Below are 16,751 nucleotides of genomic sequence, written 5' to 3'. Positions count from 1 at the left end.
CAGGATGGGCGTGAGATGTGTAGCACACAAATAAAGGTCAGGCTTCACCACAGTGTGTGTAGTGATGTCGGCTCGCTTCTCTGACAGCACCCTCGCCAGTATTGATTTATACCTGCTGTGCACCACACGCGTGCGAATGCAAGTGATTCACTGCAAAGAAATCACTTGGGGAAGAAATGTGGAGGAGCTTGTTTTTAACCCCAGAACACTGTGCTTTCCTGCTGCCCACATGCCAGCTGCGTGAAGGCAGGGCAGCTGTAAAAGCCTGTCCTCTTTGGATGAGGAAAAGTCGTGTCTCTGAGCGTTAGTAGTTTGCTTTGACGCCGCTGGTTTCTGTGTCTTGGAAATCAGGTGAGAAGCCTGGCCGAGGAGTTTGGTGCCTTGAGCACAGCATCCAGGGACCCTGGGGACAGGTCGGTGGGGTTCCCCGGGGCGATCACTGCAAGAAAACATGAAGTGCTACACCCCGGCTAGTTCCTTAGGTCTGGTCCTTTATCCTCGAAGTCGGGCTGTATTTCCCTCTGCCACAGGGTGCTAATGAGGATGGAAACCGTGCTGTGGTGAGTAAGATGAGCTGAAGAGAACCGGGCAGCACAGGGAAACTCCCGTGCAAACACAAGTGTAGTGTGTTATTTCTGAACCTTCGGAATAGCTCTGGGAGTGCTGCTGCCCCACAGGGCCTGTTGGTAGAGCTGGTTTGGCAGGCGGCTGCCGCGCTCGGGTGGAAGACCCAGCCGTGTGCATAGGAGGAGCCATTAATTACTCATCAGCCTTCTGCTGCAACAGGACTCCTTGCCCTTCAGTGAATCATCCTGCTCGTTAGCGAGGTACCTTTACTTTCCTCCTGCCCGTCTCTGGTTAGAGACTGTAGCTTTGCTGTTCTGTGAAGCCTTGGAAAATGTTGCCCGTAGGTGTGTGCGCTCTGGACTCTGCTGCCGCCTCCTCCCTTTGCAGTTTCCACTGTCTTGTTTTCTTCAGCTGTGGCATTTAAAATCTGTATGAGCTTGACTGAAATCCTGTTTTTGCACACATGTGAGATAATGTAATGCCTCCCTGACAGCTTCAATAAAAGGAAATGAGACATGCGGAAGGCAGGCCATTAAGAGCAATAAAATAAACTCTGAAATGTGGTTTTTGTGCATCTCTTTCCAGCATGCCAGTGGCTCTGCTGTAGTCATGTTACCTGGGGCCAGTTCCTACATGGCACATGCTGTTGATCTCAGCGCTCATTGTTCTCTGCAGCTTATTCAGCAAGCTCCAGGTTATCTGCTTGCAGTGCTCGATATGACTCAGTCTTGTGCTAATTCTTTGCAGCAAGTTGTTTATTTTCTCTATGCTTTCTGCTCCTCTCCTGCGGCGGAGTTACATAAGGATGAGGACAAACGGACTCGAAGTGGGATCTAGGTACATTTCCTCTGGGAAATAAAGATCCTGATTTATTTTGGTTTCTCCTACTGGTTTTGCAGCCACAAGCCTAGTCTGAGGCTGCTTCAGTGCAAGCGGGAATGGCAGAAAAAAGTCTTCTCGACAGCGCTGCTGCTCTTCTACCACAGAGAGTGGCAGGGCCTGGGGGAAGCACCCGTGGTGCTGCTGCTGTGATCCCACACAGTGTTCATCTCTCCCCAGGCCCTCACAAGGCACTGCGGTTCCTCCCAGAGGCGCGGTCCCTTCTCGCCTAGCCCAGGATGTGGCCTCTATGTGCCCAGCCACCCTCTGGCCCTGCAGAAGCACCCTGCTGAGGGCGGTGGAGGTGCCTGTCATGGGGGGAGCATCCTGCTGTGCCCTTCCTGCCTTAGCGCATATCCTGGGTCACCAGGAGCCAAGCGAGCAGCAGCAACCCCCTCCCAGGAATAAAAACATTCTTCAAGTCAAATGGTTTTTTATTGCAGGGCTTGAAAGCCACTTAAATCACGAGCCCCACATCGGGGTCCCATACAGAGCCTCTTAGCAGGGGGCACGCTGCATTTGGCTGACACCAACAAACAGCAGCCGACACCTGCTGTCACCCCCTGCGCGGGGCTGTGCTGGTGCTGAGCCCCACGCCTCCTGCCTGCCTGGGTCTGGCAGGAGCTTCAGCAGTGCTGCCAGCCCCTCTATGCCTGCTCGTCAGCCCCCAGGTGTGCAGGGCACAGGTGTCTTCACTTACCTGCATCCCGCCCTCACCCTTGGGGAGTGAGGGGGCAGCACTGAATTGAAATACCCAGGAGAAGGCAGAGAGAGGTGTAGGATTGTGCAGGCAGAAAGGAGGACAAGGGATTTTCCTTGAAGTGTGGGGGGAGGGTGATTTGCTGCACTTTTCCCCTCTGCCCTGGGTGGTGTGTGCCCCAAAGCCCACCTGCAGGCTGTGTGGGCTCCTGCAGTGCTCAGAGGTACGGTTTTGTTGTGGTTGTGCAGGTGGGTGCCTGTTTCTCCAGGGCTCAGCTCTCGGTTCCCCCAGCTGTGTGAGGTGCAAGCATGCTCCTGGCCGGGCTCCCAGCCACTCCAGGTAAGCTGGTTTTGCTGCTGTGCTTTGTAGAGATGTAATGAGGTGTAAATGTGGTTTCTAGAGGTTACAGCCAGTGAATCTGAGCAAAGAAACCCAGGCAGAGCTAACACCAATGCTCGCAGGCTCCCAGGATAAGGTAAAGCAAATTGGGGAAGTGTTTCTCCTCTGCAGCCGGCGTTCCCTGCGGTATGCAGTTTGCACTGCCCCGAGCAAATGCTGAAGCATTGTTGAGATCAGGGCCTGAGCAGCAGCTTTGGACAAAATTTTAAACAAGTGTGAAGGAATCCTTTAATGTAGCAGTAACGAGAGGCCCTGCAGCTATGACAAACAGCCGGTTGTTCTGTGTTTGCTGCTGTGCTTGATTTAGTGTTGTTCCTTTTTTGTTTTTCCAAGTCATGTGAGTTTGTTTTATGGCATGAAGTACTTTGCTGTAGGGTGCTGAATTGCCTCTGACACTTCTGTAATACTCCATTATTTTTATTTGAATGTGCAGGTGTACGACTACAGCATTCCTGCCCAGACAGTGCCCTGCTCGGTGAGCGCAATGGGTGGATTTAATTTCTACCCCCTACGGTTCTTTGGGGGCATGCCGAGATTTTCTTCTTCCTCTCTGATTTTTACCGAAGAGGGAAAATTTTGTGCCTCTGTAAAGGAGAGTCAGAGAGGGTAACTAGCAATACAGGGCAGGCATCCCCTCAGCCACTCAGCTAGGTGTGAAACATGGCTCAGTTTTGGTATCCTTCCTTCTTGTTGAAAAATGAGACCGTGCAGGTAAACCACAGCAGCTCTTTGCAGGAGAAACCTCCTGCCCGCTGGCACTGCTGCTCCTCCAGCTCTGATCTGTGGGCCTCACAAAGCACTGGCACGGGGAGCTCTGTTACATCCTCACCGGCTGTGGTAAGGGGAGAGCTGTGTGGAAGTGCTGACACAGAGCAGAAGGGGATGACCAGGCCTGATTTCTGTTACGCTGTGGGGTTCATCCCTGTGCTGGCTCTGTTCTCACTGGGCAGCCAGCCTCTGCTCTCCCACAGTCTGGTTTTAGCTCTAATTTACCACCTCGAAGGGGCTCTGTGGACAGCGAGCTTGTCCAGAGCAGCTCAGACACCAGCCAGCAAAAGGCACGAGGATGTTTTGCAAATTGTGGGTGAGAACACTAGACCACTACAGCCCATTTTTTAACCCATCTCCCTCTCCCCAGGAGACTCCTGATACTGCATGCTTTGTGCTGAAGGAAGCTGTTGCAGTGTGAGGTTGCATCTGAATTGCTGGGGTTGCTTACAAACTTGCTTTATGGTTGAAAAAAAAACAACAAAGCAGATGTAGGATAAATGTTGCTAAAAGAAATGAGCCTGGAGCCCCAGTGCCCAGACTGTCTTCTAGTCCTGCAGACGCCCTTCTTTGCCCTCCTGAGGTTGGTGGGTAGATGTACTGCCCCGCAGAAAAGCAGCTGTCTCCTGCCACGCGTGGCCAGCTTGGCTGCTGTTTCGGGAATGAAACGGAGGGGAGCCTCTGGCCCAAGGGCTGCCAGTCTCGCGTGGAGCCATGCCCCAAGTCTCTCATCCTTTGCTTCATCCTGCCCGTATGTCTGTTAATGGTCCTGCCCTGCCTCCATCCTCAGGGACTAATTGCCTCACACTTGAGCAAATGTGCTCGGTGTTTAAAAGGAGTCTATCGATCTGTGAGTATTCCTGAAAGCCTCACAGGGCCCTGTTTCCTTTGAAGTGTAAAAGCATCTGTCTGTCCCTCTGCTTTTCCAGCAGCCTCCTGCTCCATTTGCATCCCCAGCTACAGGGTGCATCCCGGGGACCTGTCCCCGGCCCCACACCGTGCGCGGGGCTCCCTGCCACAGGAAGATGGGGCTCGAAGACAGAGGTGCAAACCCCAGTCTAGATGGGGGTGCTGAGCTCAGGAGCTTTCTGAAGGCCAATTTCCAGTGCCCCAAACTTTGGGAATGCCCTTGCTATGCTCAGGGCAGAAGCTGATCGTGCATTCGTCTGCAGTGATTAGAAAGGAGAAGAAACAGCCTCAGCATTGTCCTGTCGTGGTGTTTAGCTTCTCGTGCCAGCCAGCACCGGTCAGTAAGGAAATAAGGTAAGGCCCGGGCTGCTTCGGGTAATCCACCATGCAGGAGCTGACATGCACAGGGCTGACCAGCATGGTTCTCTGACGTGTGTTGAGAAAAATCCTGTTGAAATGCAACTGACTTCTCACCCTGTGTGGGCAACTTGGCCTGTAATTCTCCCAGTTCCTGGACACTGGAACTGGCCCTGCACAGGCTGCTTGTCCCCACCGGGGCATTTTAATTTAGACACAACCTTACAGGAGTGACCATACTTCTGGAGCCGGTACTGAAAGCTGTATTACTGTCCCCAGGGCGGTGGAGGGAGGAGAGCACAGCTCTCAATCCAGGCCTGAATTCCAGGGGCTATGAGTAGCTGTGGCTGCCCTGCACCTCCCAGATGGTGCCGTAGGTTTCCTATTTCAATGGGGCTTCGGCAGCACAGCGGTGGCACCTCACTGTTGGAGGCAGTAAATGGGCTCCCATCTGGTTTTAATGATCAGTAGCACTTTGGTGCTTGTTTATTCCCATGTTTTATGCTTCAGCAATAAAATATCGCTTCGGTTTGTTCAATCCATCCTGGTGCTGGATGGAGATGAGTTCACAGTCTCTGACAAAGAGGTCCCAGAGGTACGCAGGATGTTGCTTTTTTAGACAGCTGGGCAGGATCAGATGATATAGTGACAATTAGTTTGAGATACAAATGTCAGCAGGCGGTGGAGAAGGTAGGGCGGGCAGCTCACCATGTGCCTAGCAAAGGAATCGTATCCTTGGATTAAAGGAGGGGACTCAGCAGGGGGTTGGTTATGGAGCTGGGGCTGTGCTTGCTCCCTCCTGTCCCTCCCAGGACAGCACAGAGCTCTGATCTGGAGCTGGGATGAACCTGAAAACCGGGCAGTAGAGAGCCTCTGCTAGCAGCCACAGTGCTGGTGAGCCGCTCGTCCCTCAGAAGGAGCGAGCAGTAACACTTTGTGCGCCTGTGGCACTTGTTATCAGGGGATCTTGGGTCATTTTTGCAAATACTAGGTATTTCAGCACAGCAAAATGCGACTCTGTCCCATGGGGTCAGCAGGGGCAGTCAGGGGGAGACAGATTACAGACAGTTAAACCACAGAGGGGAGAAACAGGCTCTTTGCCTCCCTTCTGACTCTTATGGAGACCTGGAAACCTTTTGCTTTCCCATCTCCCATTTGTCTTCTGCCCTCATGGTAGAGGAGCGTAGTCTCTTCCACTTTATTTCCCAACAGGATACTCCTTGGAGGATCTTTAGTTTGTTTTTTATACAGATAAGAGCTATCAAACAACAAAAAAAATCAATTGATTTTGAGCACAGAGATCCTTTTTCCCAACTGTTTGCCAGGGCTTGGAGCTGTAGCAGGTAGCTAAAAAGATTTCAGCAAACTAATTAAATGCCCCTCTGAGTTGTTCAGGGTCCATCCCCTTGGTGCCACTGCTGGCGCACCTGTGCTAATTTTCCCTGGAAGGTCTAACGGAGATTGAGCAAAGAAAGGAAACTTCTCGGGCTGCTTTTACACGTCAGGAAGAAGCGCGGTAGGCAGCCACCTCTCCGTTCGGTCATCGCCTTGCCCAGGGTGGATCTGGAGCTGCTGCCAGAGGCAGGGCTGGGCTCTGCTTTAGGTTTCAGGCTGATGTGGATCTGGAGTATGGCGTCGGGATCTGTGAGTCCTGGCAATGTGTGAAGCAAAACCCATCCCTTAATTTCTGTGCCGTGCCCTCTGCAATGGGGCTCCTCCAACACCAAGTGTGTTGCCTCCCTCCAGCTTCCCAAGCATGGGGCTGTCAGCATGGAGGGAATTGATCTTTATAGAGCGGAGCTGTTTTACTGTTGTAAGACCAAGAATGGCTGCTTTCTGCTCACAAAGGCGAACCCAGCCTCCACCTTTCAATCACAGATGAAGCAGAGGGGCTTCCCCAGCAAACCCTGTGCCCGCTGCCCTGGCCGGTGCTGGCAGAGTGGGGCTGCGGCTGCCTTGGCCCTGGCTCACCCGATGGCCTCGCAGCCCCCCGAGCTGGGGCGAGGCCGTGCTGGGCTGTCCTGCAAAGCAGAAATCCTGATCTCCGAGGGGGAAAGGAGCTCCCCTTGGGTGCTCTTGGTGGACCCTTGTGGGGCTCCAGGTCACGGCAGGCACCATGCCGTGCTCCAGGAAGGCTTGTCCTGGTGCTCCCAGCCTGAAGGGGGAGGCTGGGGGGAAATTCCTGGGACTGGGACGGCCTCTGAGCTGCGGAGCTCACTCCTAGTGTCCAGACCATAAAGTACTTCACAGAGCCCTACCAATTGCCTGGCCTATTAGTTTTATGGAGGGGGGATATTGTGAAGATGCAGTTGATCTCGTTTTACCACGGTAATGAAAATGGAGGCGCAGTGGGGAAAGCCAGCCTCGCCGGCGGCCAGCGTACTTTAGGCACTTGGAATGGCTCTGTCACTTCCCTGCGGGCTGCCAGCCATCGCAGGGCCTCCGTCCCCTGCTGCCACAACTGTGTCCGAGCCCTTGGCAGCCCTGCGTGGGCACGCTTTGGCCAGGAAAGTCATCACCCCACAGCCTCGGCTATGGGTTCCCCCAGGAGCCCCAGGCCCTGGGCGCAGGCGGGTGGCTGCACAAGGCAGGGGCACAGTGCCACCCAGTGACTGCGAGGGGACGGCTGGGCCAGGACCCGGGCAGCACGCGCAGGGTTTGCTGGCGAAGGTTTTGGGGCCTGGGTGTCTCAGGGCAAGAGGGAACATGGGGAAAGCCAAGCAGCCGGCCGCGGTGGTGCTTTGTAATTAGAGCGCACGGCGGGTGAAGCTCCCGCGCTGTCACGACGTGTCTGCGGCGGGCGTTGGACGTGACCGGTCTTGCTCAGACGCTGCCAGCGATGGAGCCGAGGGCAAGTCAGGGCTGAGGCAGCTCGCGTGCGGGAGGGACCCTGGCAGCAAGGTGAGTGGAGGAGGAGGAGGACGTGCTGTTCTCCGCAGGGAAGGAGGTGTCTGTGCATCGGAAAGCGCAGGCGAGCTCCCAGGGCAGCGTGGCTTCAGCAGGCTGTCAGAGCTGAACCCAGCACTGGCCTGGGAGCAGCTCCCCGGCTCTGCTGGGGTGTTCCGGGCAGCCCTGCGTGGGCAGGGATTTGTGCTGGCATTAGTGAGAGGGATGGAGGAACCGTGTGGCTTTGCAAACTGTCTCGTTCGATTTATCACCGATGTCATCTGTCTGTTACAAATGTCTCTGAAACTCTCCTTTCTCTAGCTAGCCTGGCTGGCCCTTCACCTCGCTGCTGGGCTGCGATCCTGGAGCGCGCTGGGGCCCTCACTGTCTGCCCGGCGCACAGCACCCACCCGCAGGGGTGATGCCGTGGCTCTGGCAGGCAGGTGGGACCTGGTCCCCAGCTCTGTCCGGGCTGAAGGAGCTCAGCCCTGGGACTGGCTCTGCCCCAGCAGCTCTGCGCCGTCCCAGCCCGCTCTGCGCTCTCAACTTTGGTTTCCTCTCTGTCCAGGAGGAGTGAGCAAGGCTGTGCGGAGCTGGAGATCTGCTGATGGCTGAATGGCCTGGAGGGGCCCCAAACATCTACACTTCAGGCACCTGCACCTCTCGCACCCTGGGGCTCCTCACCCCAGAGCAGCCAGCATCCAGAGAGGGTGAGGAGGAGCAGCGCCATGGAAGCTGTGCTGTGGCCGTTCCCTTGCACACTGGAGACATGGGCTTGGCAATCTGCTGGCTGAGGAAGGAGCTGCATCCCTGCCTCCTGCTCGCTGGGCAAGTACCCTGCCTGCTGAAACAGCCGCTAAAAGGTGGCCCAGCACTGCTGCTGCCATCTGCCCCCTAGGGAGGTTCTCAGCTGCAGCGTAAAGTCTGCACTGGGACAGCCAGAGAGCCCTGGCAGGGCTTAGGGGAGAGCGTGGCCAGTCCTGGAGAGTCCAGGAGACTGCAGGGGCTGCCTCAGAACTGCTCAGCCTCTGCCAGAAGGCCCCCCTCGGGTTGAGGTGGCCCTGGCTTCACGTGTGGTGCCTTTCCGACCTACACCTAAGGTCAGTGCAGGACCTTTCTTCCTTTCTGCCCAAACCCTGCCTACATTCTGTGCTGGTTTGAGCCCTGTGTCAGGTTCCCAGGCTAGCAAGCATCAACAGGCGGCTTTAATGGTGGGGGAAAGGGAAAGCAGCCAGGTACAGTGGGGTGTGGTGTCAGCAGCTCCCAAAGTGGCTCCCTGTGCTGTAAATTGCTGCCCCAGCAATGCCCTGACATGTTTCCAGCAGGGACTGTCTCTTGGAGGAGACACAGACTATGGCTCTATTTTGGGTGATGACTACAGAGCCCACAGAGCATTTGGCAGCAGGCAGCAGGGAGGGGCATTTAATCAGTCTGTCCTCCTCCAGGTACATCGTCTCCTTCCTCCACTCTCCTCCATTTTCCAAAGCTGTTTCAGTGCCACGCTGCCTTAGGGCTGCAGGACTGCAACATGTGGCTGAAACCAGGCCACTGCAGCGAGGGAGGCATGAGTCCCGCACATTTGACGAATGGAAGTCCTACATCCTCACTGCCCTGTCAAGGACTGTGCAAGCTTTCTGTTCCTAGGCTAACGTCTCTTTATTTTTATCTATTTAAATTTAGGCCAGCGTCGATAACGCAAACGCCATGGTGGAGGTCTGTGGGCTACCACTGCTGTACAGCACAAACGCTTGCTCGAAGCCCAGCATGCTGTCCCACCAGTCGGAGAGCTATTTCCATCCCATCAGCTACCTCTGCCTCGATCAAATGATGCCAAGTGCCTGTTCTGATGCAGGTGGGTTACTCAGCCCTGTACAGGCAGGGGCTGCTACTGAGTACTGGAAGTAACCCTTATGCTGCTACTGGGGACATCCTGTGGTTTGGGATGATTTCAACCAGAAGTCTCCGACAGTGCCAGTAACACTGCGTGTGTTGCTCAGCCCTGTGTTACCCTGTTCAGCAGAATCCCAAACCCGAGCCAATTTGAGCCTTTCAGTGGCCAACCCCCCAGCCCGAGGTGTCGCATGTCCAAGGTGTTATTTCATGCAGGGAAATTCTCTTTGTTAATTTTGGAGCTGGTTCTCCAAAGTGTTGAGTACTCACAGCTATTGCAGCTAGTCAGGGTGGAGGGAGGTATTCTGTCTTTGAAGGATAGGGCTCTTTCTTCCCTTAAGAAGGCCTAGTGAGATGGATGACACCGCCTTTGTGCCATGCCTGCGTTAGGCTGGAGGCCTGGCAGGAAGCCAGCCTCGTGTGCATACCTGTCGGTGCTGCCAACTAGGAGCCAGTTCCCACTGTTCATCAGCTGCCTTACCTGGGAAGAGAAAAGCTGTTCCTCTGCAAGGTCAGTCGATTAATGATAACACTGGTCACAAGATCAGGGTAAAAAAGAGACAATCCAAGATTTCAGAAATAGATTCAGCAAACAAAAGTCCCAGTGAGAGTCCCCTGCCCTGAACTACCTCCTAATTCAGATCAAATCAGTACAGTAACATAAAGCATTGTAAAAAAAAACCAACACGCTCTGGGGTTGGAATCTAGGCACACAAAGGCTTGTAAATGATCGGGGTGCTTCACCGTAATGAGTAATGGGCAAGTTTGGTTTGTATGTTTTTAATGACAAGTTAGGGACGGTGACAGTGCACTCTAGGATCCAGCTGGGATTGTCACTTCTTGTCAGGAGCACGCCGGGGGTCTCATGGTCCGGCTTGGCTGCTGCAGGGCAGTGGGCAGAAGGAATAAGAGGAGTGCCAAGAGTTTCCAACCGGCCCCTGATGTTCACTTATGTCAGTCCCTTCTGTCTTTTCCAAGTAGTGCCCCTGCCTCCGACTCACCGCTCCCCAAGTCAGCTCCGTCTCTGGTGCCAGAGCAGATGGCAGAGGCAGCCAGGGGCAGGCAAAACAGACCCCAACCAGCCCCCACTTACCCCCTCATCTGAGCAAGAGCCCTTCCTGCCCCAGGGCCTGAAGGGGATTCCTTAGAGAGCCAGACTGGGAAACAGAGCACACGAGAGGGCTGTTGACAGTCACTGAGATCCACGCTTCCTCATGTGCTTTAGTGCTTAAGTTCTAGAGCAAATACAAGATTACAAGTGACGGATTTTTCAGCGCTGACTTTGAGCTGCCCTTGTTGGACCAGGCAGGACGAACAAAGCAGGAGCTGGGTCCCTGTGGATAGCCTGGATTTAGCCCTGCTCCCGATTGTCTGGTGTGCCAGCGGCAGGCTAGACTAATAACTTGTGCTGGGAGGGTTCTGGTTACAAAATGCCTGGAATGAAGCGAGCAGGTGCTGGGAAGGTTATCTGAGGAGAGCGCCGCGTTAAGTCCCTGTTGCCTCTCGCTCACCCCGGCCTGCCTCAGGAACAGTGCGGGTGGCACCTTCCGCAGGTGAGGCTGCGTCCAGTGCGAGGGGCCACTGGGTTCCCGGTGAGTAGTCACCATGCTGCTGAGCAGCGGCAGGAGCTCAGCTGCTGGCTCCTGCAGGTGGTGCCCGTCTGGGGACCCCACAAAGCAGAACTGGGCATGAGTCACAGCACTGGGGTCCCCAGCTGCTGCTGTGGAGGGTGGTCCAGCTGGAGCATCGCGGTGCTGACCAGATTCAGGCTGTGCACGCAATGGTCCCGTTTCCAAAGTTACAATAATCGATGCAACTTCTGCTTGCAGGCAAGCTCGTAGGGCTCAAATTTCAGAGCAGGAGGCTCGCTCTGGGACAGCTGTTATGGTTTCTTTCCTTGCTGCCTGCCTGACCCTTGTGGGCTCGCAGTCCTGCTGCAGGAGGGCTCAGCTGTTTGCATAGTGACTGTCACCGTTTGCAGCTCGCGGTATTAAGGTAACCTGAAATTGGAACTGCTTTACCTTAATACACTGAGCTGTGGCTTGTGGTCCAACAGCTGCTACAAGAGCAGCTGATACGCTCTCTACAAAAGGGCAGAGGACACAGGGGCAGAAACCACTACAGCTGCTCTAAGGTGAGCCATCCTTGTTGGCAGAGACCCGAAGAGCTTTCCTGCGTGCACAAGTCACACTGGTTATTGTAAACCATGTAAAAAAAGTTACAAGGAAACTTGTTCATTTGTTGTGACAGCATTTTATTTTAGTATATTTAGGCATACTTGCTACTGGTAGTGTAAGTTGAAGCAGGCATACAGCTGGTTGAAACTAAAGGGGTGTTTTCTATTGCACTGGTTTAGAAAGAAAACCTTTTATTTAAATGAAGGTGACAAACCAGCTCCTTCTACCTCGCCTGCACCTAGGCTTATGCTGCCTGCTGTTTGGCCTGACCTAGCCCAACTAGCTCAAATTTAAATAAGTGAAGGTCTGCGTGCAGGTAAGCCACAACTAAACCCAGTTTGAGTTGTTGCTCGTTTCTTGTTACCTTTGATGTTCTGCTGAGTAAACCTGGATGTTCCTGAAGCTGGAGGCAGCTGCAGAGATGGGTGCTCCTGGTACAAACCCCAAGCCCTGAGCGCAGGCAGTGAGAGCTGTGGACCCCACACAGGGTCAGCCTGGTGGCAGAAAGGGAAGGCAGGTGGAGGTGGGGGCAGGCTGGTGCTGCTGGCACTTGGGGCAAGGGCTGCGAGGAAGCAAGCTGCCTTTTAAAATGTAGACAAATGACAGTCCCTTGCACCCTTGTTGCTACAGCTCGCTCAGACTGTGTAATGTGTCCCTTCTGATAATTAACATTACCACGGTAAAGCACCCCCCTCCCAGCTCAAGTGGGAGGGAGAGGTTATTTCTAAGTGCACGACGAAACAAGGACATGCAGAGTCCTGTGGCCTCATACCCCTATGTAGTGCAGATTTTTACCAACACCTGATGCATTTTGAGAAAACTACTAAGTTCTTCTGTTTAGAACATAAACGTTATTAAACTTCCCAAGTCTTCTGGCTCTGAAAGCACTTCCATCTCCCACTGCGTGATAACAGTGGGTGTGGACACTTCAGGTTAGTGTCAGAGAAGCCCGATTTTACTGGAACAAAAACCAGGGCAAGCCCTGTCTGGGCTGGTTGGTGCGGGCAGCCCCCCCCTTCCTCAGAGGATGGGCAGCAACTGCCTCCATGTGCATTGCACACCTCTTACCGTAGCCAGGAACGGTGCTGCCTCTGCACACGTGGTCGTAATTCAGGCTGTAGGAAGCAGGCTGCTGGTAAAGCAGGGGCCTTGGTTTTGCTACATAAATAGTGAGGCAAGAGCTATTTATGATGTCCTGAGAAGCAGCTGCAGTAAGCAGCTAAGCATTTCCAGTTTTTGCTAGAAAGGTATACAAAATAATTTGAAGCCGTTCTCAGGCTGCCTGTATGCACTTTCCTTCTGCTTGAGTATTTGAGATAGTGGTGTTTTTTTTTCTGAAAAAATGTAACTTGCCAAATATGAATATTTGCTACTACACTATACAGAGTTGGCTATAACATTAAAATATTATAGAAATCTGTACTGCAGAGAACACACTCACTAGGCTTCATTGCAGTGAGAACATACCCACAAAGAGGCCAGGGAAACAACGCAAGCTTTTACGACTTCTCCCTTACAGCATTTATGTGTTTGAAGTTCTGCTTTTTTAATCCTGTGTAAGCTCACTTCAAGTTTCAACACATTGTGAATTATTTACCTGAATGATCTCAAATATTAAAAAGGAGTTATCGTCCCCTCTATTCTTGATCTGGATTGACTGTAAAAAGGCAATTGATCTTGATTTACAAAAGCAGGTATCTGTAACACCTTACGCTGACAGCTTCAACAGGGGCTAGAATGGCACCTGCTTCACTTGTCCCTACCTGCACCCTGTCAGGCCTTATTTTTTAGTAACTAAGCTAAATTCAAAGCAAATACCTACATCGTTCTTACAGGCACAGTCAAGATAATTATCACAGTGAAAGAAGGTCATAGTTTCTACACAAACTTTTAAAAGCCTCTACAAAAGAAAAGTTAAATGTAGTGACAGGAAGAGCGCTGCTGTCAGGTGCGAGGGGGAAGGAAACAGTGATAATCAGCGTTACCGGAGCTGCATCTTTGTCAGTTGAGCTTCCAGAGCACAGCAGAACAGTTGGAGAACACGCACAAGGATGGAGCATGACGGCATCATTCACTCAGCATCAGTATTTTCTCCTGCTTACCTGTTGCTTTGACTTGGGAAAACTTCAGCTGGCACAGATTTACCCACGGAACAGGCCATAATACTGACACAGTAAGAACTTAAATACTCTGCCAATATCACCAAGGGTTTAAGACTAAAGACAACAAGTGATACTGTAAGTTGAGGCAAGTTTTATTTAGACTGTACAAACAGGGCACTGGAAAAAAAACAGTGGCTTGATGTTGGGACCAGTTCTATGAAATAAGTGGAGTAAGAAATTAAAAGGCACTAATCTTAAGAAAAGACACTCCATATATTCTAAGAATATAATTCATTTAATACTGTTAATTTTATAGCACAAAAAATAAAACAAGCTATGATCCCCAAAATAAACTTTAAAAGCTTACACTTTAATATTATTGCCTGAAGTTCATGGTCTTTAAGTTACATATTGTGTTTTAAAGTTTACACAGTGAAGACTGTCTCGAATACAAGGCCACCTTTCCCACTGCAATAATTGTATCCTTGTCTCAAAAAACATTTTCATTTAACAGAACAGAAAATGACAACTATACAAGAATGCTTTCACTGGTCCCAAAAGGCAGTCTATTAGGCAGGTCTCACTTTCAAATGCAGGTATTGAGAAATATGCTTGAAAACTTGACTAGAAAACAAAAGGCAGCCCACTCGTTCCCAGGATGTTAATATAATATTAAAAAATTACTTTACAGGCACATGAAATGGCACAAAGAATGCTGTATTTCTCTTTACAAAAATAATGCTCAGGCTCTTCAGAGCCCCAACCCAGACAGGATATTCCCTTTTGTTTATTCTTCCCAATTTGTAAACAATCATGAATTAAATTAGCGCTTATCCAGTGATGGACACTGATTAATTTAAACTTTCAGACTGGTCAGAGGCTCCAATGTCTATATACACACATACACAACAGGAGGAAGTCAAACAGTAAGCCTTTCATGATAGTTAACTAGTGTGGCACCTGGTGATTAAACCGGCTGCTAGTTCAAAAGCATGAACGATTTTAATGGTGCATAGATCGAAGCCATCACTTGCAGACTCTCATGCTTCATAGTACGAATACCTGATGCCCCCAGGGAACATCTACACAGATAGGTTAGCACTCGAATTCAGGAGGCTTCATAAAGCAACAGACAGCACACATGTAAGCAAGCAACAAGCGACTGAGAATCAAAAGAGTCCTTCAAAGAAAAACACAAACTGATCAAATGCAGTCTTTATATGAAAATATTCATCTTATAGTAAAATGGCAAAGACATTTTGAAGCAAGTTTACAATCAGCTTAGGCTGGCCAGTATGCTACATTTAAACCGCGTTGAACATCACCGATCCATACCGCTGCTACTGCGAGAAACACTGTTCGTCTGGGGCCCAAAACCAGGTTCACAGAAATGTACCAACTCGTCTTTGCATCAGATGCCACTGCACACAAATTTTGCATAGTTTTGAAGGAATATAGTTTGCTTTTCTGCAGTATCAGAACATAATTGAACCTAAAACAATGCTTGTGTTCAAAGTGTATACCTTATTCAATGAGGAGATGAGTCAAGACACTTATTTTAGTGACAAAATCCAGGTTACAAGCTGTGTTCAAGATCTCAAATCTCACAGTATTTATTTACGAACTTTAACATGCAAAGGAAGAATTCTACAACCAGTTTTCTGAAGAGCTACCTGCAACTAGGTCAGGTCTGAAATAAGCTTTCTCTGCAGCAGACTGAGTCTAGTGCAGTTTCTGTATTCACATGATGACTTTCAGTAGTACAATCTATGTAGTAAACTTCAGGTGGAGTTGGGGCACAGAAGAATCACAACCTCCTTTAGTTAAGAGAGCTGCATAGCTTTTCTTTGCAAGACAACCTGTCAACGCCTATTGTCAAGAAATTCTTTCAGCACTGAACACTTCAGTCAATGCTACGCTACTTCACAGTTAATTTGGTAGTAAAATGCTCTACAAGAACTTCTAGACTGTCAGCCACTTGATTAATACTACAGAAAATAACAGATGAACCGAGTTTCTTAAAAACAACCACAGCATTTTACATCTCTTGTTGTAAATGCCATTTTCGCATTTCTTCAGTGCCTTCCATTTAAGGGTCTCATGGCACTTTCACAGGAGTGAGAACAACATTCTTTTACTAGGAAAAAGTGACACAAATCAACAAGAAAACATGCTGGAAGTTAAGATGACAACTTCCATATAATATAACACTTGTAAGAAGTGGTACAGTTCTGCAGGTGTCTGAAGTTTCTCATTTTGCTACAACTGACAGCCTTCACAAGTTGAAAAATGAATGTATTGTAGCACTGCTGTTTTCCTGTCAGATATTCCTGGCTTTCTGCAGCAGGCATTTTTCTTTATGCAGGCTGTCTGAAAAGGGAGGTTTCATACTTACAGTCTTTGCAGACACGTTATTCTGTTAATTTGGCGTTATTTTTAAAAGAGCATTCCAGTTCACCTAGAAAACACATTTAAAGAAGAAGATAGCACTGTACCTAAGCTTTCATATCCTGTAAACAGGCTAAGGACTTACCCTCCATGGCATTAATTATACTCACATAGCTACAGCCACGTAGATCCCTACTTTAGGTACAGCAGTACAGCTTATGTACAGAAAAGGGGAAAAAAAGCTATACTGATAAAAGACACCTTTGTGGCCTCCTCCAGCCTGAGCATTCACTTATCTGACAGGGAATCCAGGCAGCTGACTCCAATTAACCATTTTCTAGAGGATGCTGGGAGTGGGAGGGATCTGGGGCATATATAAGCCAGAGCCAACTCCTGTGGAGGGGGTAAAAATTGTAGCATGCAGAGGGTCTGTGATACAAGGGAGTGAGGGGAGAGAGAAAAAAAAAAGGCCCAAAAGAAAGAAGAAAGCAGTTTGGGAAAAGAAGCACAGTAATGCGGAGACACCCTGGAAAAAAAGGTACTGTGTTCAAGGAGTCTTAAGCAAGCTGGGGCTGGCTTAGCTAGGGAAATCTGGAGTGACAAGGGAACCTGCAGAGAAATGGGTATAAAAGGTTTATGCTTAAATAAGAGGATTCCATCAGTATTTACCAGGTTCTTCTGTCCTGGTCATTTTGTACTTCTCCATGCCGTGGTGATCTGACTTCTCTG

This window comes from Cygnus atratus, chromosome 17, assembly GCF_013377495.2.
Source record: "Cygnus atratus isolate AKBS03 ecotype Queensland, Australia chromosome 17, CAtr_DNAZoo_HiC_assembly, whole genome shotgun sequence".
NCBI classification, from domain to species: domain Eukaryota; kingdom Metazoa; phylum Chordata; class Aves; order Anseriformes; family Anatidae; genus Cygnus; species Cygnus atratus.
Note: the sequence above shows the minus strand (reverse complement) of the source record.